The 25,259-nt window shown below is 46.3% G+C and overlaps 1 protein-coding gene across 1 annotated transcript in view; it reads left to right on the plus strand.

The window, feature by feature from the left end:
* The window catches only part of LOC147666673 (collagen alpha-1(XXVI) chain-like), a gene marked incomplete at its 3' end in the record, with an annotated part of 663,130 nt that overhangs the window by 161,841 nt on the left and 476,030 nt on the right, over positions 1-25,259 (plus strand). The gene's annotated exons all lie outside the window — the stretch shown is intronic.

Below are 25,259 nucleotides of genomic sequence, written 5' to 3' on the forward strand. Positions count from 1 at the left end.
GATTAAGTAGCGGTGCTGAGCACCGGAAACCACTGGATGAAATTCAGCACTGGTTTGAAGGGAGACAGTGAGAGGGGGGCCGAAATAACACAGCTGAGAGCGTTTTTCTGGTGACAGTGAGGGCTCAAAGAATGAAGAGATGTGGAAGCCAGGAGGACAGAAGAGGGAGGAAGAGAGTGGAAGAACAAAGAATCAAAGAGGAGTGCTTGGTACAAGACGGTCAGCTAGGAAATTGATATATTGGCAAATACTGAAAAGGAGAGCACACGTGAAGGTTCAGCAATCCTGCTCTTGGTGAAAAAGCCTTTGGTTGACTACTGATGGGTGATGGGCCTCAGAGCAGCCAACGGTGTTGTTATGCATTGCCCCTTCACGAGGCGATGAGACCTCACACTCTCAGCATTACCAGGATTCGCCTCCTGTGGCAGGACTGCGACGTCACGTGTAGGAGTTATACTCTGGGTAAGGAAGAATAGCAGTAGGTAATCGGGCAAATACTTGTCTTCCACAACAGCCCAGAGCCCCTGACTCCGTTTCTCTTACATCTCGAATACGGTGCAATTAACCTATGAATCTGAGAAGCAAACTGCACACAACTCCCCCGGAACATCTGTGGGTGCCATGCTCTCCCTGACCGCTAGGTGCTGCTGTAGCACTGGTATGCCCACGAGCCCACTCCCCTGCACCATGGGTTCGGAGACAGCCTCCGCCGCTGCCCCATGCCCACAGTCTCTCCAGAACGGACGTGACGTCAGTCCTGCTGCTCTGTACTGCAGTGAGCCAAGCAGCCGTCCCAGTTGCTTCATAATGTAATTACTTAACAGTGCTACAATAAGCATAGGCAGGAGCCTGTGTCCATCAGGTTCAATGATTCTTCTGTTTCCACCATGTTATCCGATATACCTTTATTTAAAGCTCAGCACGGTAACGTCCCCGCCATCTGTTCTCAGTAATGCGAGCACCGACAGCGGTTGCATGTTCAGTGGGACGTCGGCTAATCCCCGCCTAATGCCGCCACATCCTGTCATCTTCCCGCCTAATATCGGCCTGTCTCTCTTCCAGGCGTCTTTTGCCAGCCTGTGCTCCTCTCAGTCACCAGTGCTTTGTTATCAATTCAAGTTTCCCTCCAGTTAAATCCTGTTTTGGGCGTGCAAACAATGATCTATTGTATTTGGCAAGTTTACGGTTAGAGGTGGCCATTTTATTACTTTTTGCCCTCGTCTATGCTGCTGCCTTGTAAGGGCATGCTTATTTTTTTTGTTTTATTTAAAATATTATGTTGTGCTTATCTATGGAAGCCACATTTTTTGCCTCTTGCTCAAGACTTGAGAGCAGCAGAGGGAGATAGGTCCTTGCGCTCTCTCTCCTCCCATCACTGTGATTTAGTGTTTATTTATATTAATAACACATATCTACCCCCTGCTACTCTTGCAGTCCAGCACTCTGGGAGGGGATTAACACCTGGTCCTCGCAGCGATCTACAGGTTGCTGAGGGAATAATCTTCTATAGCTAAATAAAAACAATCTTTTTTTTACACAAGAAAAGGATTATTTACAACATCAAAAAAGTAAGAACAGCAAAACAGAGAAATAGCAATTTCAAGAATGACTCATTGAATCACACTGTTGCAATCAGAAGGCAGGGTTTTTGTACAAGAGTCTGGAGTTACACAGGTAGGAGGTTATTACATTGTTTCATTCTAGGCCCTTTGGTTACTGCAACAGCAGGTAGATCTTTTCAGGGCACTGCGCTCCCCTCAATTGCCCCTTTTTCCTCCCGTCCACTGCAGTCCACACACCTACACTTCATTACATCATTCATTCTCAGCATTTAAGAATCCAGCCCACGCGTGCACGGACGGAGATACAAAGGATACTGCACACCTCCCCTTACTACAAACAACAAAACAAACAGCCATTCCCGTGCATATAAAGTACAGCTACAGCCATTCACAATCACTTAATCTCCAACATATCCAGTTTACACCTTAACCCAAATACCACCTCGTAAACTCCCCAATACCTATGCAGACGCACAGAGACCGCAAAGAGCAATCAAACAAACTCTGTGATGGGCCAAGACATGAGGATCTACACATCTAAAGTTTAGACCAAGAATCTACAGGACAACAACTATGCATTGACTGCTATTGCAACAACAGTCCATGACATGCAAGTCTTATATGACCTCCTTGGACATGAGAACCTACCACCACATGTCTGCACTCACACAACATTTATTCATGCAGGACATCTAGTCACGGACACCCTGTCACACGAGAGTCAGGGCACACAGCCCATTGCTTCCTTCAACAGTGGGTTTCTTCTCTATCAATAAATCTACACATCCAAGGCATAAAACAAAACCAGAAAGTTAAACCAGACCTCAGAGCTCCAAAACACCTGTGGCCAGACTTTAACTAAACCACATAATCACAACTGCACTCATACACAATGTCCTCGGACATCCCCCGCTAACTACTAATCTATGCCGCATACAAAACTCTCATACCTTCTCCGTCTTCCACAAGCAACACTTACATCCCCACAAGGTTAACGGATAGCACCGCTGACATCTGTACAACTGTGCTGCCTGGCATCCCAATACACCCCACACCAAGTCACACTAGCAGGCCAAACCAACATGACCAACTTCAGACCGAAGAAAGCACTTCATCTGCATCCTCTGGATAATGCACCAGAAAACATCAGAACCATTGACACAAGATAGCATCAGCAGGAAAAGATGTACTCCTTTACAACACACTAGTGCTACATCAGATACTACCAATCAAACACAACACTAACCAGCTTCACTATATGCAATTAATAAAATGCATCACAAAATAATTACAAATGTTCTAAGTCTCCTGTACAACACCTCTGCAATCTTTCCATTTGTACAGAATCAATAGTCTAGTGAAATGTGTTGCTATCACCCACAACACTATGGTAAGAGCCACTGGAATGACGCGATTGTGTGGCGATTTTCGCATAAATATAGATGTGCCTCATTTGCCACATAAACCATTATATTCTGCATAATCTGCATATTTTCAACCCAGAAAATGATGTTCTAGCTTAAACGGATTAATCTTTACAAAGATGGCCTGGTCACCTTGGTGTTGCATATTGTTTATTAGACTGGTACCAAACAGATGCAACTAATGCCCAGAGTTAACAAGTTTATTATTGACAAAACAATGAAGTAATACTATCACAAAGTGTGCAGCATAATGCCGCATAATTTGGTATTAGCGATGGGGCAATGCTCTTTCCCCAGTTCACACCAATACACACACGTGCACTTTACTTGTATCTCTCGTGACAGCGTACTAGTCAGTCAGTCAGTCAAAACCACTTTATTCGATTAATTAAAATCATAAAAGTATACTAAAACAGCGTACTAATTTCCCCACAACTGTGATACCCGGACATATACTTAATGTATCTACTCCAGTACCATGCTTATAGATTCTACATTCTCTTCCCCAAACTGTTAACCAGATTCCAGATATCAAAACATATGGAGTTGAAATTAAATACTCACATTGTACTCACAAAACAATCTACAGGTGGATAATAATAGTTCCCAACATGTTTTGAAATTCTAAGCAATCAGCACACACAAACATCATCAAAACGGAAATTCCCAAAACAGCAGAACTGTAATCGACACAGAAAGGTACAAAGCTCGACACATGCATCAAAAGAAAGATGTCTATGGGGCATGTTAAAATTTAAGAACGAATATATTTCCCAGCCTAATGAGCCTTGCAGTTAGGGGGGGAGCCAGGCACATTTCTGAACAGAAGCATATTGAATAGGAGAAACTCTGTGCATACCAAAGAACTGAATAATTGAATACCATATGATAACATCACATTTGAACAACTACTAAGCAGGCGATGTTTCAACTTCCCATGATACAATACAGTTTTGAACAACACAGTCTCTTTTCTATTTCAATGCCCTTGCTGATAGTCCTACTTTTCTTTTTGAATTAACTCGGAGGGTTTGGGTAATACAGACTTAGGTAGCCAGATCTGTCCTGAATAGACCTGTATAACAAAAAGGAGCACCAAGGGGTAAGTAGTCAGGACGCCCCCCACTCAAAAATGTATCTCAATAAGACCTGACCTACTCAGAACAGTATCTTATAATTCCAAGGACCAGGGATAAAAATTACCCTTACAGGCAGTACAATTGTCACTTGCCTCTATGTCCTACTGTTCAGAACTTATATTCAACGTTATCATTTAGCACAGTTTTTCAACAAGCCCAAAAAAGAGAATTTTGAGAAAAATATATATATCGCCACACAACTTTGTGAAAAATATATGTGAAAGAATGGGAAGCCCCTCACGGTAGTAACACCAAAGGGGGGCTGCTGGCACATGTTTACCCACATTATCATCATCTGTAGCTTTCCTATTTAAAGAAAAAGATGAAAGTAAATAGATTCCTCTGGGCTGAGAAATCTATGAGAAAACGAGTGAAAAAGACGACACAATATGTGCAAGAATCACTGCGTGCCTACCAAGTCCCACAAACAACACAAAAGAGGAGATGCAATCCTCAATTAAAAGGAGGGACTGCTTACTTGCGTAAGGAATTTATTCAGTGCAGTAAATGTCCTCACTTAAAAACTGCATCTAATTGGCCATTCATCGCAATATGGGCCAACATGTTTCGTTGCCTACTATTATTCCGGCAACTTCCTCAGGGCTAGTGTGGGACCATACAACACCTTGCTTGTTGAGCACTCATACCTGTGGTCACATGACAAAAAAGAATTCATTAAAAACAAGACTGTGTACCAAATGTCAACAAAAACACAACACAACTGGGTCTCTCAACAGTAGAAAAAAGTAAAAGGTTGCGGTCCCTCTCGTAACTTCTAGTGTCAGTATCACCTAGAATCATAATGAATCAGCTAAAGGCGTATGAGGATTCTACAGTTTTTAATAAAAAGAAGGAACACTAAGTGCAACAAAGAAAATGTTTTACTATATGTTTAATTATGATTCTAGGTAATAATGACTAAGGCAGTCACGAGAGGGACCGCAACTTTTTAGCACGTAGTCCCAGAGGGGTTCACACTCTGCGACTCTGGGCAATAGCTTGCTTAATCTCCACAACGGCCCCTCACGGCGGGATGCCTGGCTTTCACCTTGTGGATACCCTGCCGGGGTTATCTCACAGGGGAATACCAGGACGGGTTCCCTAAGCAAGCGCTTAGATACCTGCGATGTGGGTGATTTCCGCTATATAAATACATGTACATAGGTACTATGAACCCCCCTACATGGGTGGCATGCAGGTACGAAGGACTACAATCCCACTTGGTAAATGTATTTTAATATATTTATATACATTTTAGGAGTGGGCCTTCATAATTTGTTGCTTGTAGTTGAAACGAACACACAAGGAATGAATCATGATAAAGGTAGAGGGGTGTTAATAGAAGTAGAGCATACCTCTTGAAGGTAGACCTCCTATGATACCAGGTGTGATCTGCCAGCTTGTGCTAACGAGTCCATAGCTTTTCAGCAGAGAGTTCAGGGCGGTACTTGGTGCAGTTTGTTATTTTGAACATGACAGGAGCAGGTAAATCATGCAGCATTGACCTCTAGTAGTTGGTATGGTTCTTCAGTCAAAGCACATAATGATTGACATTATCTAACCTCTTTAGATGCAGATTGGTTGGTTGGAAAGCACAGCTAAGGGTTTTTTAGTTCGAAGCCTAACAGCTAGCACAGCTGTTTGATTCGCTAAAGGCATCTTGGGGCCATTCAGAAATCTTTCCTAGAAATACATTCTCCCCATCCTCTCTTGCTTACCACTGGCTTTCTGGTTTGTAACTCACATTGGCCTGCTTTGTATTTGTGTTAGGCTGTCCAGCTTGAGTTCAGCCCTTTCAAGAACCAAAGCTTTATCACACCAACTCCCTTTGTATTCTTCCACAAGTGTTATTTTCTTTATACAAGCCTGTAAAATCTGGTTCTTATTTTGTCACATTTGCTGTGCATTCAAAGACTGAGATCAAATGTCAGGCTCTGCTTCTGAGGGAGCTTGGTGTTTAATTTTCTTTCTCTGACTTCAAAGTGAGAACATTTATGTGACAATCTGGCTGGATATTAGAGACAGGAAAGGTTTTTTTCTAGTACACAACAACATTTAAATGAACTTTGCAAATATTTCAGAACATATCAGAATTAGGAACACTCAAATAAAGCAATGTTTTTCTTAATTCTGTAATGTGTTAGAAACAAATAATTTAACACTTTATCGTTTGTTCACTGTATAATTTTATTAGTAAAACTGCATGTCAGTGCAAATGTAATGGTCATTTCGATTGAAAATGTGTTGTCTGTAATGGCAGTGCGCTACCACACTATGCATACTCCACACTGCGCAACTCCACTCCACTCTACTCTACACCATCCAATGCCATTGCACTCTACTCTGCACCACTCCACTTTACACCACTCCATGCCAGTGTATTCTATTCCACTCTACACCGCTCAACTCTATGCTACCGTACTCTAGGTCATTTCACTCTATGCCTCCGTACTCTACTCTGCACCACTCTATCCTATGCTTATGCACTCTACGCCACTTTTCTCTACACTACTGCACTCTTCACCACTCCAGTTTAGGCCACTCCAATCTACTTTGCACAACTCCACTCTGTGCCACTATGCAACACTGCACTCTATGTCAACGCGCTTTACTCTGTAATACTCAACTCTGCTCCTGCACTATATGCTAATCCACTGTACGCCACTCTAATCTACCCTACACTACTGCACTCTGCCACTGCACTCTACACCACTTTACTGCACTCCATTACACTTTATGCCACTTTATTTTACGCCACTCCACTCTACCATGAAACAATTTACTATGTACCACTGCACTCTATGCCACTGCTCTCTAAGCCACTTTAATTTTAAGCACTGCACTCTACACCATGGCACTCTACTCTGCATCATTGCACTCTAGGCCCATGCATCACTCCACGGTACATGACTGCACTCTACATCACTCCACTTGGCACCAATCTACTCCAGAGCAATCTCTGCCGCTGTACTCGACGCCACAATACACGGTTCTTACCCACTGCACTCTATGTCACTCTATACTACTCTATTCTGCACCACTCCACTCTGCACCACTGCATTCTACACCATTGCACTCTACTCTGCACCACTGTTCTCTACGCCACTGCTCACTACACCAATGTACTCAATGGCACTCTACACCACTATTCTCTGTGACACTCTGCTCTGCAACACTGCCCTATCCACCTCTGAACTCTTTGCTACTCTGCTCTGCACTACTGCAATCTATGCCAAAATACTCCATGCCACTCTACTCTGCATCATTGCACTCTAGGCCCCTGCATCACTCCACAGTACATGACTGCACTCTATACCACTCCACTTGGCACCACTCTACTCCAGAGCAATCTCTGCCACTCTACTCAACACCACAATAGACTGTTCTTCACCACTGCACTCTATGCCGCTCTATACTACTCTATTCTGCACCACTCCACTCTGCACTACTGCATTCTACACCATTGAACTCTACTCTGCACCACTGTACTCTACGCCACTGCTCACTACACCAATGTACTCAATGGCACTCTACACCACTATTCTCTGTGACACTCTGCTCTGCAACACTGCCCTATCCACCTCTGAACTCTTTGCTACTCTGCTCTGCACTACTGCAATCTATGCCAAAATACTCCATGCCACTCTACTCTGCATCATTGCACTCTAGGCCCCTGCATCACTCCACAGTACATGACTGCACTCTACATCACTCCACTTGGCACCACTCTACTCCAGAGCAATCTCTGCCACTCTACTCAACACCACAATAGACTGTTCTTCACCACTGCACTCTATGCCGCTCTATACTACTCTATTCTGCACCACTCCACTCTGCACTACTGCATTCTACACCATTGAACTCTACTCTGCACCACTGTACTCTACGCCACTGCTCACTACACCAATGTACTCAATGGCACTCTACACCACTATTCTCTGTGACACTCTGCTCTGCAACACTGCACTCTCCACCACTGAACTCTTTGCTACTCTGCTCTGCACTACTGCAATCTATGCCAAAATACTCCATGCCACTCTACTCTGCATCATTGCACTCTAGGCCCCTGCATCACTCCACAGTACATGACTGCACTCTATACCACTCCACTTGGCACCACTCTACTCCAGAGCAATCTCTGCCACTCTACTCAACACCACAATAGACTGTTCTTCACCACTGCACTCTATGCCGCTCTATACTACTCTATTCTGCACCACTCCACTCTGCACTACTGCATTCTACACCATTGAACTCTACTCTGCACCACTGTACTCTACGCCACTGCTCACTACACCAATGTACTCAATGGCACTCTACACCACTATTCTCTGTGACACTCTGCTCTGCAACACTGCCCTATCCACCTCTGAACTCTTTGCTACTCTGCTCTGCACTACTGCAATCTATGCCAAAATACTCCATGCCACTCTACTCTGCATCATTGCGCTCTAGGCCCCTGCATCACTCCACAGTACATGACTGCACTCTATACCACTCCACTTGGCACCACTCTACTCCAGAGCAATCTCTGCCACTCTACTCAACACCACAATAGACTGTTCTTCACCACTGCACTCTATGCCGCTCTATACTACTCTATTCTGCACCACTCCACTCTGCACTACTGCATTCTACACCATTGAACTCTACTCTGCACCACTGTACTCTACGCCACTGCTCACTACACCAATGTACTCAATGGCACTCTACACCACTATTCTCTGTGACACTCTGCTCTGCAACACTGCACTCTCCACCACTGAACTCTTTGCTACTCTGCTCTGCACTACTGCGATCTATGCCAAAGCACTCCATGCCACTCTACTCTGCATCATTGCACTCTAGGCCCCTGCATCACTCCACAGTACATGACTGCACTCTATACCACTCCACTTGGCACCACTCTACTCCAGAGCAATCTCTGCCACTCTACTCAACACCACAATAGACTGTTCTTCACCACTGCACTCTATGCCGCTCTATACTACTCTATTCTGCACCACTCCACTCTGCACTACTGCATTCTACACCATTGAACTCTACTCTGCACCACTGTACTCTACGCCACTGCTCACTACACCAATGTACTCAATGGCACTCTACACCACTATTCTCTGTGACACTCTGCTCTGCAACACTGCCCTATCCACCTCTGAACTCTTTGCTACTCTGCTCTGCACTACTGCAATCTATGCCAAAGCACTCCATGCCACTCTACTCTGCATCATTGCACTCTAGGCCCCTGCATCACTCCACAGTACATGACTGCACTCTATACCACTCCACTTGGCACCACTCTACTCCAGAGCAATCTCTGCCACTCTACTCAACACCACAATAGACTGTTCTTCACCACTGCACTCTATGCCGCTCTATACTACTCTATTCTGCACCACTCCACTCTGCACTACTGCATTCTACACCATTGAACTCTACTCTGCACCACTGTACTCTACGCCACTGCTCACTACACCAATGTACTCAATGGCACTCTACACCACTATTCTCTGTGACACTCTGCTCTGCAACACTGCCCTATCCACCTCTGAACTCTTTGCTACTCTGCTCTGCACTACTGCAATCTATGCCAAAATACTCCATGCCACTCTACTCTGCATCATTGCACTCTAGGCCCCTGCATCACTCCACAGTACATGACTGCACTCTATACCACTCCACTTGGCACCACTCTACTCCAGAGCAATCTCTGCCACTCTACTCAACACCACAATAGACTGTTCTTCACCACTGCACTCTATGCCGCTCTATACTACTCTATTCTGCACCACTCCACTCTGCACTACTGCATTCTACACCATTGAACTCTACTCTGCACCACTGTACTCTACGCCACTGCTCACTACACCAATGTACTCAATGGCACTCTACACCACTATTCTCTGTGACACTCTGCTCTGCAACACTGCCCTATCCACCTCTGAACTCTTTGCTACTCTGCTCTGCACTACTGCAATCTATGCCAAAATACTCCATGCCACTCTACTCTGCATCATTGCACTCTAGGCCCCTGCATCACTCCACAGTACATGACTGCACTCTATACCACTCCACTTGGCACCACTCTACTCCAGAGCAATCTCTGCCACTCTACTCAACACCACAATAGACTGTTCTTCACCACTGCACTCTATGCCGCTCTATACTACTCTATTCTGCACCACTCCACTCTGCACTACTGCATTCTACACCATTGAACTCTACTCTGCACCACTGTACTCTACGCCACTGCTCACTACACCAATGTACTCAATGGCACTCTACACCACTATTCTCTGTGACACTCTGCTCTGCAACACTGCACTCTCCACCACTGAACTCTTTGCTACTCTGCTCTGCACTACTGCAATCTATGCCAAAATACTCCATGCCACTCTACTCTGCATCATTGCACTCTAGGCCCCTGCATCACTCCACAGTACATGACTGCACTCTATACCACTCCACTTGGCACCACTCTACTCCAGAGCAATCTCTGCCACTCTACTCAACACCACAATAGACTGTTCTTCACCACTGCACTCTATGCCGCTCTATACTACTCTATTCTGCACCACTCCACTCTGCACTACTGCATTCTACACCATTGAACTCTACTCTGCACCACTGTACTCTACGCCACTGCTCACTACACCAATGTACTCAATGGCACTCTACACCACTATTCTCTGTGACACTCTGCTCTGCAACACTGCCCTATCCACCTCTGAACTCTTTGCTACTCTGCTCTGCACTACTGCAATCTATGCCAAAGCACTCCATGCCACTCTACTCTGCATCATTGCACTCTAGGCCCCTGCATCACTCCACAGTACATGACTGCACTCTATACCACTCCACTTGGCACCACTCTACTCCAGAGCAATCTCTGCCACTCTACTCAACACCACAATAGACTGTTCTTCACCACTGCACTCTATGCCGCTCTATACTACTCTATTCTGCACCACTCCACTCTGCACTACTGCATTCTACACCATTGAACTCTACTCTGCACCACTGTACTCTACGCCACTGCTCACTACACCAATGTACTCAATGGCACTCTACACCACTATTCTCTGTGACACTCTGCTCTGCAACACTGCACTCTCCACCACTGAACTCTTTGCTACTCTGCTCTGCACTACTGCAATCTATGCCAAAATACTCCATGCCACTCTACTCTGCATCATTGCACTCTAGGCCCCTGCATCACTCCACAGTACATGACTGCACTCTATACCACTCCACTTGGCACCACTCTACTCCAGAGCAATCTCTGCCACTCTACTCAACACCACAATAGACTGTTCTTCACCACTGCACTCTATGCCGCTCTATACTACTCTATTCTGCACCACTCCACTCTGCACTACTGCATTCTACACCATTGAACTCTACTCTGCACCACTGTACTCTACGCCACTGCTCACTACACCAATGTACTCAATGGCACTCTACACCACTATTCTCTGTGACACTCTGCTCTGCAACACTGCCCTATCCACCTCTGAACTCTTTGCTACTCTGCTCTGCACTACTGCAATCTATGCCAAAGCACTCCATGCCACTCTACTCTGCATCATTGCACTCTAGGCCCCTGCATCACTCCACAGTACATAACTGCACTCTATACCACTCCACTTGGCACCACTCTACTCCAGAGCAATCTCTGCCACTCTACTCAACACCACAATAGACTGTTCTTCACCACTGCACTCTATGCCGCTCTATACTACTCTATTCTGCACCACTCCACTCTGCACTACTGCATTCTACACCATTGAACTCTACTCTGCACCACTGTACTCTACGCCACTGCTCACTACACCAATGTACTCAATGGCACTCTACACCACTATTCTCTGTGACACTCTGCTCTGCAACACTGCCCTATCCACCTCTGAACTCTTTGCTACTCTGCTCTGCACTACTGCAATCTATGCCAAAATACTCCATGCCACTCTACTCTGCATCATTGCACTCTAGGCCCCTGCATCACTCCACAGTACATGACTGCACTCTATACCACTCCACTTGGCACCACTCTACTCCAGAGCAATCTCTGCCACTCTACTCAACACCACAATAGACTGTTCTTCACCACTGCACTCTATGCCGCTCTATACTACTCTATTCTGCACCACTCCACTCTGCACTACTGCATTCTACACCATTGAACTCTACTCTGCACCACTGTACTCTACGCCACTGCTCACTACACCAATGTACTCAATGGCACTCTACACCACTATTCTCTGTGACACTCTGCTCTGCAACACTGCCCTATCCACCACTGAACTCTTTGCTACTCTGCTCTGCACTACTGCAATCTATGCCAAAGCACTCCATGCCACTCTACTCTGCATCATTGCACTCTAGGCCCCTGCATCACTCCACAGTACATGACTGCACTCTATACCACTCCACTTGGCACCACTCTACTCCAGAGCAATCTCTGCCACTCTACTCAACACCACAATAGACTGTTCTTCACCACTGCACTCTATGCCGCTCTATACTACTCTATTCTGCACCACTCCACTCTGCACTACTGCATTCTACACCATTGAACTCTACTCTGCACCACTGTACTCTACGCCACTGCTCACTACACCAATGTACTCAATGGCACTCTACACCACTATTCTCTGTGACACTCTGCTCTGCAACACTGCCCTATCCACCTCTGAACTCTTTGCTACTCTGCTCTGCACTACTGCAATCTATGCCAAAATACTCCATGCCACTCTACTCTGCATCATTGCACTCTAGGCCCCTGCATCACTCCACAGTACATGACTGCACTCTATACCACTCCACTTGGCACCACTCTACTCCAGAGCAATCTCTGCCACTCTACTCAACACCACAATAGACTGTTCTTCACCACTGCACTCTATGCCGCTCTATACTACTCTATTCTGCACCACTCCACTCTGCACTACTGCATTCTACACCATTGAACTCTACTCTGCACCACTGTACTCTACGCCACTGCTCACTACACCAATGTACTCAATGGCACTCTACACCACTATTCTCTGTGACACTCTGCTCTGCAACACTGCCCTATCCACCTCTGAACTCTTTGCTACTCTGCTCTGCACTACTGCAATCTATGCCAAAGCACTCCATGCCACTCTACTCTGCATCATTGCACTCTAGGCCCCTGCATCACTCCACAGTACATGACTGCACTCTATACCACTCCACTTGGCACCACTCTACTCCAGAGCAATCTCTGCCACTCTACTCAACACCACAATAGACTGTTCTTCACCACTGCACTCTATGCCGCTCTATACTACTCTATTCTGCACCACTCCACTCTGCACTACTGCATTCTACACCATTGAACTCTACTCTGCACCACTGTACTCTACGCCACTGCTCACTACACCAATGTACTCAATGGCACTCTACACCACTATTCTCTGTGACACTCTGCTCTGCAACACTGCCCTATCCACCTCTGAACTCTTTGCTACTCTGCTCTGCACTACTGCAATCTATGCCAAAATACTCCATGCCACTCTACTCTGCATCATTGCACTCTAGGCCCCTGCATCACTCCACAGTACATGACTGCACTCTATACCACTCCACTTGGCACCACTCTACTCCAGAGCAATCTCTGCCACTCTACTCAACACCACAATAGACTGTTCTTCACCACTGCACTCTATGCCGCTCTATACTACTCTATTCTGCACCACTCCACTCTGCACTACTGCATTCTACACCATTGAACTCTACTCTGCACCACTGTACTCTACGCCACTGCTCACTACACCAATGTACTCAATGGCACTCTACACCACTATTCTCTGTGACACTCTGCTCTGCAACACTGCCCTATCCACCACTGAACTCTTTGCTACTCTGCTCTGCACTACTGCAATCTATGCCAAAATACTCCATGCCACTCTACTCTGCATCATTGCACTCTAGGCCCCTGCATCACTCCACAGTACATGACTTCACTCTATACCACTCCACTTGGCACCACTCTACTCCAGAGCAATCTCTGCCACTCTACTCAACACCACAATAGACTGTTCTTCACCACTGCACTCTATGCCGCTCTATACTACTCTATTCTGCACCACTCCACTCTGCACTACTGCATTCTACACCATTGAACTCTACTCTGCACCACTGTACTCTACGCCACTGCTCACTACACCAATGTACTCAATGGCACTCTACACCACTATTCTCTGTGACACTCTGCTCTGCAACACTGCACTCTCCACCACTGAACTCTTTGCTACTCTGCTCTGCACTACTGCGATCTATGCCAAAGCACTCCATGCCACTCTACTCTGCATCATTGCACTCTAGGCCCCTGCATCACTCCACAGTACATGACTGCACTCTATACCACTCCACTTGGCACCACTCTACTCCAGAGCAATCTCTGCCACTCTACTCAACACCACAATAGACTGTTCTTCACCACTGCACTCTATGCCGCTCTATACTACTCTATTCTGCACCACTCCACTCTGCACTACTGCATTCTACACCATTGAACTCTACTCTGCACCACTGTACTCTACGCCACTGCTCACTACACCAATGTACTCAATGGCACTCTACACCACTATTCTCTGTGACACTCTGCTCTGCAACACTGCCCTATCCACCTCTGAACTCTTTGCTACTCTGCTCTGCACTACTGCAATCTATGCCAAAATACTCCATGCCACTCTACTCTGCATCATTGCACTCTAGGCCCCTGCATCACTCCACAGTACATGACTGCACTCTATACCACTCCACTTGGCACCACTCTACTCCAGAGCAATCTCTGCCACTCTACTCAACACCACAATAGACTGTTCTTCACCACTGCACTCTATGCCGCTCTATACTACTCTATTCTGCACCACTCCACTCTGCACTACTGCATTCTACACCATTGAACTCTACTCTGCACCACTGTACTCTACGCCACTGCTCACTACACCAATGTACTCAATGGCACTCTACACCACTATTCTCTGTGACACTCTGCTCTGCAACACTGCACTCTCCACCACTGAACTCTTTGCTACTCTGCTCTGCACTACTGCAATCTATGCCAAAGCACTCCATGCCACTCTACTCTGCATCATTGCACTCTAGGCCCCTGCATCACTCCACAGTACATGACTGCACTCTATACCACTCCACTTGGCACCACTCTACTCCAGAGCAATCTCTGCCACTCTACTCAACACCACAATAGACTGTTCTTCACCACTGCACTCTATGCCGCTCTATACTACTCTATTCTGCACCACTCCACTCTGCACTACTGCATTCTACACCATTGAACTCTACTCTGCACCACTGTACTCTACGCCACTGCTCACTACACCAATGTACTCAATGGCACTCTACACCACTATTCTCTGTGACACTCTGCTCTGCAACACTGCCCTATCCACCTCTGAACTCTTTGCTACTCTGCTCTGCACTACTGCAATCTATGCCAAAATACTCCATGCCACTCTACTCTGCATCATTGCACTCTAGGCCCCTGCATCACTCCACAGTACATGACTGCACTCTATACCACTCCACTTGGCACCACTCTACTCCAGAGCAATCTCTGCCACTCTACTCAACACCACAATAGACTGTTCTTCACCACTGCACTCTATGCTGCTCTATACTACTCTATTCTGCACCACTCCACTCTGCACTACTGCATTCTACACCATTGAACTCTACTCTGCACCACTGTACTCTCTGCCACTGCTCACTACACCAATGTACTCAATGGCACTCTACACCACTATTCTCTGTGACACTCTGCTCTGCAACACTGCCCTATCCACCACTGAACTCTTTGCTACTCTGCTCTGCACTACTGCAATCTATGCCAAAGCACTCCATGCCACTCTACTCTGCATCATTGCACTCTAGGCCCCTGCATCACTCCACAGTACATGACTGCACTCTATACCACTCCACTTGGCACCACTCTACTCCAGAGCAATCTCTGCCACTCTACTCAACACCACAATAGACTGTTCTTCACCACTGCACTCTATGCCGCTCTATACTACTCTATTCTGCACCACTCCACTCTGCACTACTGCATTCTACACCATTGAACTCTACTCTGCACCACTGTACTCTACGCCACTGCTCACTACACCAATGTACTCAATGGCACTCTACACCACTATTCTCTGTGACACTCTGCTCTGCAACACTGCACTCTCCACCACTGAACTCTTTGCTACTCTGCTCTGCACTACTGCAATCTATGCCAAAATACTCCATGCCACTCTACTCTGCATCATTGCACTCTAGGCCCCTGCATCACTCCACGGTACATGACTGCACTCTACATCACTCCACTTGGCACCACTCTACTCCAGAGCAATCTCTTCCGCTCTACTCAACGCCACAATACACAGTTCTTCACCACTGCACTCTATGCCATTCTATACTACTCTATTCTGCACCACTCCACTCTGCACCACTGCATTCTACTATGCACCACTCTAATCTATGCTGCTGCATTCTATGACGCTGTATTGTACGCCGCTGAATGTTATCCTGCTGCACTCTACGCAACTACACTCTACGTCAATATGCTCTGCAACACTCTACGCCAATGCACTCTACACCAGTCAAATCTACTCTATGCCCCTCCACAATACTGCACTCTACTCTGCAGCTCTCTACTCTATGCCACTGCACTCTACCCCACTGCACTCTACTCTGCAACACTGTACACAGTGCCACTGCATTCTATGCCACTCTACTCAACACCACTAACCTCTACATCAATGCACTCTACCCCACTCTACACCACTGCACTGTATGGCACTCTACTTTTCAACACTGTACTCTATGCTACTCTACACTACAATACTGCATACTATGCTAATGCACTCTACGCCACTCTACTCTGCATTACTTCACTCTATGCTACTGCACTGTGCAGCACTCCACTCTACGCTACTGTCCTCTATTGCACTATAATCTGCTCTGCACTACTGTAGCCTGTACCACTCAATGCCACTGCACTCTGTGCCACTCTACTCCGATACATTCTATGCCATTGTACTCTATAGCAATCCAATCTACTCCACTCTGCACTACTGCACTCTACTATGCAACACTCTAATGTACGTCACTGCAGTCTACGATGCTGCATTGTATGCCTCTGAATTCTATGCTGCTGCACTCTACTCCACAATACTTTGCAACACTCTACGCCAATGCACACTATACCAGTCCACTCTACTGTACGCCACTCCACTGTACATGAGTCCACACTATTCCAATCCAATTCACAACACTTTGTGCCACTCCACTCTACAATGCTCCACTCCACTTTTTGGCATTCTACTCTATGACGCTCCACGCCACTCTCTACTACACCATTGTACAATTGTACAACGTGGTTAAAACACAATGGCAAAGACAATAGAACTTGAACAGGCGAGACTTGTTGGCTTTGCCAATACTTTTTACATAAGAGGCCGCCTCACCATGAAGATTATAAGTGAACTTCACTGTAGTTCCAACTTTCATTGCAGAATATTTGTGACTGTTACAAAGAGGACAGCCCTCTATATATGGACTCCTTTCACTGCTGCACACTGAATTCCCTGGTGGGGACTGATCAATATGTAACTGATATCACAAGTGATGACTGAGGCAGGTCCCCATTTCTCTGGATAGACCCCATCCCCTCTGCAAAACAGCTACAGCTGCCAATTCCCCTCAATAGGCCACAGCAGAATGTTTCCATAAAGCTCTCTGTACATTCAGTTTATTTGTCTGCGTTTCCCAGTAGAGGGTGGCCAAACGGTATCAATCGACCATCTTCAACCTTTGACACAGTTTCCAAAAGGACAATACATAATGAGCATGTTTCCAAAGGCAGACATGTTGTGCCTAATATCCTAGGCGTCTTTCCTGCCCTTGGCCCCCTGCTGTGCCTGTCTGCCCATCCAATGTCCTCCAGCCCCTTCCCCTTGTGTCTGGATGTCTAGACTCTCATGGCTGTCAGATTTCTTGAGTTTTCCCACACCGGCCCCCTGGAGTGATGATGGACACCGAGCACCTAGCAAGTATGAACTCATATCCCAAGGTCACTGAACCAGCAAATTGAGTTAAATCAATGGAGGCATTTCTGAAAAATACCAAGAACCTTTATTACAGTGTTTACATTCTTACAGAGTTTAAAGCCAATGAAAGAGCTATTTCTGCATCATGTCTGTAACTGATGGGGAAGATGCTGTGTGCACACATTATGACATCAGGAGTTTATCAAAATATCTCAAAGCCAATAGTGTTTGAATGGTATTTAATAAACGTATTTAGCTGTAGCCGGGTGTCCTGCTGCCACCAGACAAGTGTTCCTGGAGTTTACAGGGAGAAGAGTGAAGTAGCAGAGACTTTAAAACTGCGCCTATCAGCATCAACCCTCATTGAACCCCGCACAGTTCTGTTCTACTCAGGTTTATAACACCATGAGCAATAACCTTTAAACAAGGCCTCTTTTGTGTAAATTATTCATGTCAAACCCAGCGTCGGTGCCTGTCCACGTCACTGTGAATGCGGGCACAACCAGAGCTGCTGTGAGGCATGGGCAAAGGGGGCAAATGCCCCGGCCCCCCATCTTCCAAGTGCCTCCCCCCTCTCGGTAAAGTGATAAGATGAGTCAGAAGACTCTCTCACTCTGGGCCTCTCCTCTCTTACTCTGATTACCTCCACCTCTGTCCCTCCCTCTCCTTAGCTTCACACACATCTTTACCTCCCTCTCTACATCTGTAGCCATTACTATGTCTTTCTCACACTACCTCTTCCTCTTTCTACCTTAATGTTTGTCTTTCTGGCTGCATTACGTGTCTAGCTTTAGCTTGAATCTCTCAACACCTACATCACTACCTCATATATAGCTCTACCTCCATTCTCCTATTTCACCTCTCATACTACACTGCACTCCTGGCCTCTGCTCTTCTTCATCCACTTGTCCAGCCAGAGAGGTGTTCTGGTAGAAAGATGAGAGGGATAAAGAAGGTGTAGTGATCCAAGCAGAAAAGTATCAGCTTTCACCCAATGGGACGATGACAACCCTCTAAGCAGTGCTTTGATTTTCTCTGTTGCAAAATGCCAGCTGTAAAGGCCAGTTTATTCATGATAATTAATATTTGGTCATTAGAGCTATAATTTCAAGTGTCATGTGAATATATCTTGATTAATATTATGCACGAAACCACTAAACATCCACTGGGTTACCTTTTCCATTTCTTTCCTACAGTGGAATTAACAGACTGCTTTGACACTGAATTTACCAGAAAATCAAGTTGTGGCAAGGTAAAGGATAGATCTCCTCCAAACAGAAACACTGTAAAACACCAAACAAAAACACCGTAAAACACCTATACTCCAGGTGAGGTAGAAAGGCCATTGAATAGAAAAAGAGTCGGACAAGAAAGCCAACCAATCATCAGCAGTGTGCGGACACAAAGCAAACTCTTACTATTTGTATTGTACACTGTAGGTCTTGCCACAACATACAGCTAAAGATGTCTGTTGACACAACATAAAAAAGCTAGATCAAACAATAACTAAAACAAGCTTTTGCAATGCAATAGGTCTCGCATTAGGAAAGTTTGAGCTATTGGTATTTTAAGTGACAATTTTTTTATTTATGTGTTGGGTTTGAAAATAGCGAAATTAATAGCTTTGTCATTTACAATGCCAATAGTTTTTACTTTCGCAAATGTGACACCTATAGAATTTGTACTGCAATATGTGTTGTATTTACGTGACTTAGATGTATTGATATTACAAATAACAATGGTAATTTTTTAAAATAATTAATACTTAAATCCAAAAGTTATTGTAGTTTATAATGGCAATAGCTTAAACTTTTGTAAATGACTTTTGTGAAGATTATGTTCGGTGTATTTTATTGTGACAAAAAACCAAGAACAGAAGTGAAATATTAACTTTTTTTGTGACATTTGTCATAAAGCTTGAAACATTGAGAGAACATATTTGAACCAGTTGTTGTTGAATGGTTGCACACATTGATGCTGTGGTGGCGCTGAGTGATGTTGTGGTGGCGACGAGTGATGCTGTGGCGTTCAGTGATGCTGTGGTAGCACATACTGATGTTGTGGTGCCCCTGAGTGATGCTGTGGTGGTGCTGAGTGATGCTGTGGTGATGCGATAGATAGATAGAGTGAGTGCAATAGATAGATAGAGGGAGGGCGATATATAGAGTGAGGGCGATAGAGAGATAGAGTGAGGCAATAGCGATAGATGGATAGAGTGAGGGCAAAAGATAGATAGAGTGAGGGCAATAGACAGAGTGAGGGCCATAGATAGATAGAGTGAGGGCCATAGATAGATAGAGTGAGGGCCATGGATAGATAGATAGATAGATACATAGATAGATAGATAGATAGATAGATAGATAGATAGATAGATAGATAGATAGATAGATGGTTGTGTGTGTGGGTGGTTGTGTGTGTGTGGGGTTGTGTGTGTGTGGGGTTGTGTGTGGGGGGGTTGTGTGTGGGGGGGTTGTGTGTGTGGGGGTTTGTGTGTGGGGCTGTGTGTGTGGAGGGGTGTTGTGGGGGGTTGTATGTGTGGGGGGATTGTGTGTGCTGGGTTGTGTGTGTGGGGTTGTGTGTGTGTGTGTGGGGTTGTGTGTGAGGTGTGGGTGTGGGTTTGTGTGTGTGGTTTTGTGCTTGAGTGTGGTTGTGTGTGCTTGTGGTTGTGTGTGTGGTAGTGTGTGCGGTTGTGTGTGTGTGTGGTTGTGTGTGTGTGTGGGGTATGTGTGGGGGGGGGGTTGTGTGTGGGGTGTGTGCGGGTGTGTGTGTGGGGGGGGTTGTGTGTGTGGGGCTTTTGTGTGTGGGGGGGTGTGTGTGTGGGGTTGTGTGTGTGGGGTTGTGTGTATGGGGAGTTGTGAGTGTGTGGGGTTGTGCGTGTGTGGTTGTGTGTGTTTGGGGTTGTGTGTCGGGTTGTAAAACTGTATTCTCAAAGAAAAAACACGCCTGGGCAGTGATTAGTTCTTACCAGTCGCTCAAACCACAACCATACTTGTTAGACCATTTTCACAACATAAAAAACACTATCTGACCATGCTACGACTGGGGTTATTCCCTACGAAGGACCTAACCCCAAAATGGAAACAAGTATGGTCAACAAAAGAATGCCGGCTGTGCGGACAAGGAGAAGAGAGCCTCTTACATCTACTATGCATCTGCCCTACACTACTAGAAATTCGGAAAAGGGTCCTCCGCAAGTTGCTGATAAAAAATCAGCTACGGACATGCAGAGCGGCAGTTATACATTGTCTTGGAGGCCACTCCATTGAACTTTCTTGCAAAGCCATTATGCTTTGGAAAATGGCAGCCAAAGAATTAGACAACAAACAAGAATGAACTGGAGTGGTTCAGTTTAGACCACTTGGACCCTTGTTCATCCCCTGCATTAACACAAATTCTGGGCCCCCGGTGTACAGCATCGCCTCTCTCTGTTCAAAACTTCTTTTAACATGAAAGTTTTACTTAATGTATTTTCTATGGACGATTATTCAGGTCATGACAGCATTGTGTTTTCATTTCTTTTCTGTTAGCTCCTTTTTAACCCTCAACATTTTATCCAATTAAGTAACCTTGTTTCTTTTTTTTTTACATGTTTGTATCATTGAACTTTCTCCATTCTTTTATGATTTTTAACGAGATCAAATAAAAGTATTTTTGACTGACTGACTGACGGGTTGTATGTGTGTGGGGTTATATGTGTGTGGGGTTGTGTGTGGGGGGGTTGTGTGTGTGTGTGTGGTTTTGTGTGTTTTAAGTTGTATGTGTGTGGGGTTGTATATGTGTGTGGTTGTGTGTGGGGGGTTGTGTGTGGGGGGGGTTTGTGTGTGTGGGAGGGTATGTGTGTGTCGGGGTGTTTGTGTGTGTGAGTGTATGTGTGTGTGTGGGGTTGTGTGTGGGTGTGCATGTGGGTGGTTGTGGGGGGGTTGTGTGTGGGGGGGTTGTGTGTGTGGGGGTTGTGTGTGGGGGGTGTGATGGTGTGTGTGGGGGAGGGTTGTGTGTGTGTGGGGGGGTTGTGTGCGGGGGGTTGTGTGTGTGGAGTTGTGTGTGTGGGGTTTTGTGTGTGGGTGGGTGTGGGTGTGTGGGTGTGTGTGGGGGGTGGTTGTGTGTGGATTTGTGTGGGGGTTGTGTGTGGGGTGTGTGTGTGTGTGGGATGTGTGTGTGGGTGTGTTAGGGGTGTTTGTGGGAGGGGCGTGTGCGTGGGGGGGGGGTTGTGTGTGTGGGGTGGTTGTAGGTGAGGGGGGTTGTGTGTGGGGGTGTGTGTCTGGGGGGGGTTTGTGTGTGGGGTGTGTGTGTGTGGGCAGTTGTGTGTGTGTGGGGAGTTGTGTGTGTGTGGGGAGTTGTGTGTGTGGGGCTGAAAGTGTGTGTGTGGTTGTGTGTGTGGGGGGGTTGTGTGTGTGGGGGGTTGTGTGTGGGGGGGTTGGTGTGTGTGGGGTGGTGGTGTGTGTGGTGTTGTGTGAGGGTTGTGTGTGTGTGGGGGGGTTGTGTGTGGGGGGGTTTTGTGTGTGTGGGGGGTTGTGTGCATGTTGGGGTGTGTGCATGTGGGGTTGTGTGTGTGTGTAGGGATGTGTGTGTGTGTGCAATAAAGAAATAAAAAATGAAGGAAGAAAAATAACAGAGGGGTTAGGCGGTGTGCTGGTGACCTTTGAAGAAGGGGTGTTTGTGTGAGCGGGGTAGCTGCACGAGAGAGCAGCGCGTGAGGCAGAGCGCGAGGCTGGGATGCGGCGTGAGGATGGGAAACACACAAGGCTGGGGTCCGGCACGTGGCTGAGTTCCGGTGCGAGAATAGGAAACGCGCGAGGCTGGAGCCCTGGAGCGATGGCGATTGAGGACGCGAGCCTGTTGGTGTTATTTCGCGAAAACTCGTTATCTTCTCGCAAGACGTATGAAACTGGCGACCAGGAGCTGTGGTGAGGGTGGATTGCGTCATGAAGCTGACTTTGTATTTTCCACTGTCGGGGCATACCTCAAGAATGCAGTTATCACATGCTGTCGCTCGTGTAACTTGGAGATTGTTGTCTACCCGCTTTTAAACGGAGGGTGTTTTTTCTGTACTGTCTAAATATATGCCCATGTTTTGCGGCGTTGTAGACTTGTTCCCTTGGTCCACGTGTTGGGGTGGCTGTTCTTTGTGCCATCGACATAAGTACTCCCTGAGGACCTTACAAGGTCAGCGGGTGGTAGCCTTTCAGCCCTCGTTTCTAGCTAAGCGGGAGGTCGGAGAAGAGGGTGCCTTTGTGCATGGCTTTGGTTTGGGGGCGGTAAGAGCGTAAGTTATCCTCGATGTTGCTGGAGCGTTTTGCAGTCGTTTGGTGTTGTGATCAATGTGTGATGTAAAAAAGACGGGCAGGGATCTTTTTTGCCCGACATTGTTTAGTGTTATGAAAACTCCTCGAAGGCAGATGCAGACAGGCGTTTTTAAAACTTGTGGTCCAGTTGTGGTTGATGCGGAGATTCATTTTTTGTTAAAACCTGTTTTGATGGTGATCGCCCATTTGGAGAACGTGGGGGCCTTTCTGCTGAGCTCTGAGGGCATCGGAAGAGAGCGGCTCCTTCCCACTGTGATTAACCGTTCACTTTTGCGCATGAGCGAAGCATTACCGACCTATGCATGGTTTAACGTTTGGTGTGTGTGCAGTTTTTTCTTCATCCTGACTTAGTCTTTTTGTCGCTGAAAACTACTATTTTGAGCGGCTTAAACAAACATATGCCCCTTTTTTTGTTGACGTACTTTGGCTGGAAGCCCCAGAGCGATGGCGCTTGAGGCCGCGCGGGGAGGACGAGGCTCGGGGACGGGCAGGAGGCTGAAGCTTTTCACAATAAAACATGGCCACTAGATGGCAGTGAGTATCCACCACATTAAACAAGCATGCAGTCAGGCTGATATAAGAAGCCTCTCGGAGGAGTCAAAAACAAGCTCTCAGCATTGCGTGGGGTGGGGGAGCAGAGCGGATTCCTTTGAAGTCTGATGGGGGGCGGGGGAGCGGATCCTTTGAAGTCTGATGCCGAGGCTCACAAGCTGATAACAAATGGTGTGTGATGTAATGTGCACGCACCTGGCTCACATGAACTGTACCTAATCCGCAGTTTGGGTAGACTTTTGAAAGCCTTACTATAATTTCAGCGAGACCTAAAAATGGCATAATTGATGCATATTTCGACTTTCTTTTGGCTTATTTAGATGGCTGATGAGAACCAAATTATCCTTTATGGTTTTGTTTGCATGCCCCATTTCTGACAAATGTACACATATATTCAATATTAATCCTCATCACGAGGACCTGAATTAGCAAAAATCATGTAATGAATTAAGGTTGTTCGCCATAGGAGGCCACAAGTTGGGTCATGACAGGGCCCCAGATATCCTTCACATGGCAATGGGCACAGTTCCTATTATCGCAAAGTGCCATAGTGTTTTTTGATGGCAAGTGCCAGGGATACAGTTCCCACTTTAACCCAAGCTCTAGTTTGTGAGCAGTCCATCCAAACAAAGCTTCCATATTACAGTGAGTTACCATGATGATGTTATTAATGTCGACTGCATTACTTTCCACTGCAGAATAAAGCTACCTCTGCCTTATAACCCAAATGTTGGCTGCCATTGTTGCCTAACCCTACAATTTCCTTGTTTCCTGCTTGAGGAACTCCTGTGCAAAACACAACTTTGTACAATTTGTTAATATTATTGATCAGATTGTCACTGCACTGACCCATGAATGTTTGCATCAGATGCTCGTAAATGTAAATGTACATGTATTTATATAGCGCAAATCACCAACCGAGGTCGGTATCTAAGCGCTTGCTTAGGGAACCTGTCCTGGTATTCCCCTGTGAGATAACCCCTGCAGGGTATCCACAAGGTGAAAGCCAGGCATCCCGCCGCGAGGGGCCATTGTGGAGATTACGCAAGCTATTGCCCAGAGTGTGAACCCGTGAGTCGAGTAGGCACCGGAGCGAGAATTATCGAGTCCGTGGAATTTTTTGAGTCCAAGACCCGCCGAGGCGGGGAATTGAACCCTGGTCCAGGGCCGATCTCAGCTCCCGGGTCTGCCG

The sequence above is a fragment of the Lissotriton vulgaris genome, unplaced genomic scaffold (assembly GCF_964263255.1).
Source record: "Lissotriton vulgaris unplaced genomic scaffold, aLisVul1.2 SCAFFOLD_669, whole genome shotgun sequence".
NCBI classification, from domain to species: Eukaryota; Metazoa; Chordata; class Amphibia; order Caudata; family Salamandridae; genus Lissotriton; species Lissotriton vulgaris.